Source organism: Pteropus vampyrus, unplaced genomic scaffold (genome assembly GCF_000151845.1).
Source record: "Pteropus vampyrus isolate Shadow unplaced genomic scaffold, Pvam_2.0 Scaffold250, whole genome shotgun sequence".
Lineage (NCBI taxonomy): Eukaryota > Metazoa > Chordata > Mammalia > Chiroptera > Pteropodidae > Pteropus > Pteropus vampyrus.
Window position 1 is genome coordinate 857,246 of NW_011889031.1, and position 983 is coordinate 858,228.

The following is a 983-nucleotide window of genomic DNA, read 5'->3' on the forward strand; positions in this document are numbered from 1 at the left end:
ACAACCCATAGCCAAGAGAAAAATCCAAAGATCATCCGCACGTTAGAATTAGCAGAGAACTTTAAAACAACCATTATATATACATTAAGGAATTTAATAGAAAAGATAAATACAATGTACGAAGACCATGGGGATATTTTAGGAAAGATATGGAAACCCTAAAAATGAACTCCATGGAAATTCTAGAACTTAAAAAGTAGATGAAAACATAGTTTCGCTGGATGTGTTTAATATGGGTAGGAACCAGCAGAAGACAGGATCGGTTAATTTGAAGTTATACAAAGCTAAGCTCAGGGAGGAAAAAATGAGAAAAACTTAACTAGAACATCAGTGACTTATAAAACTACTATATGTATAGTTGGAGTTGCAGAGAAGAGGAGAGAGAATAAGGGAAAAAAAAATTTTTAATAGTGGACAAATTTTTTTCCAGATTTTATTAAAAACATCATCTCGCTGTTCCCAGAAGCTCAGAAAATCCAAAGGATAAATACAAAAAAGATCACACTTGGGCACATCGTGTTTAAGTTTCTGAAAGCCAAATATATATAGAAAATGTCGAAAGAAATTAAAAATAAAGTACATTGCATACAGTGGAATAGTGATAAGAAGTATGGCTAACTTATCAGAAGACAATGAAATGAAGTATTTTAGAATGCTGAAGGAAAGGATCTGTCAACTGGAGTTCTATATTCAGCAAAAAAAATCCTTAAACAATGAAAGAGAAATGAAGACATTTTCAAATTAAGATGAGTGAATTCATCGCCAACAAATCTCTACCAAAAGAATACTAAAAGGAATTCTTGAAGCTGATGGGAAATGATTCGGTTTGAGTTTCTGTTTAGATTTCATAAAAGCAGACAGTTGAAAAAGTAATTTTGTCTATGGCCACGCCACCCTGAACAAGCCTGATCCCGTCTGATCTCAAAAGCTAAGCAGGGTCGGGCCTGGTTAGTACTTGGATGGGAGACCACCAAGAAAGACCA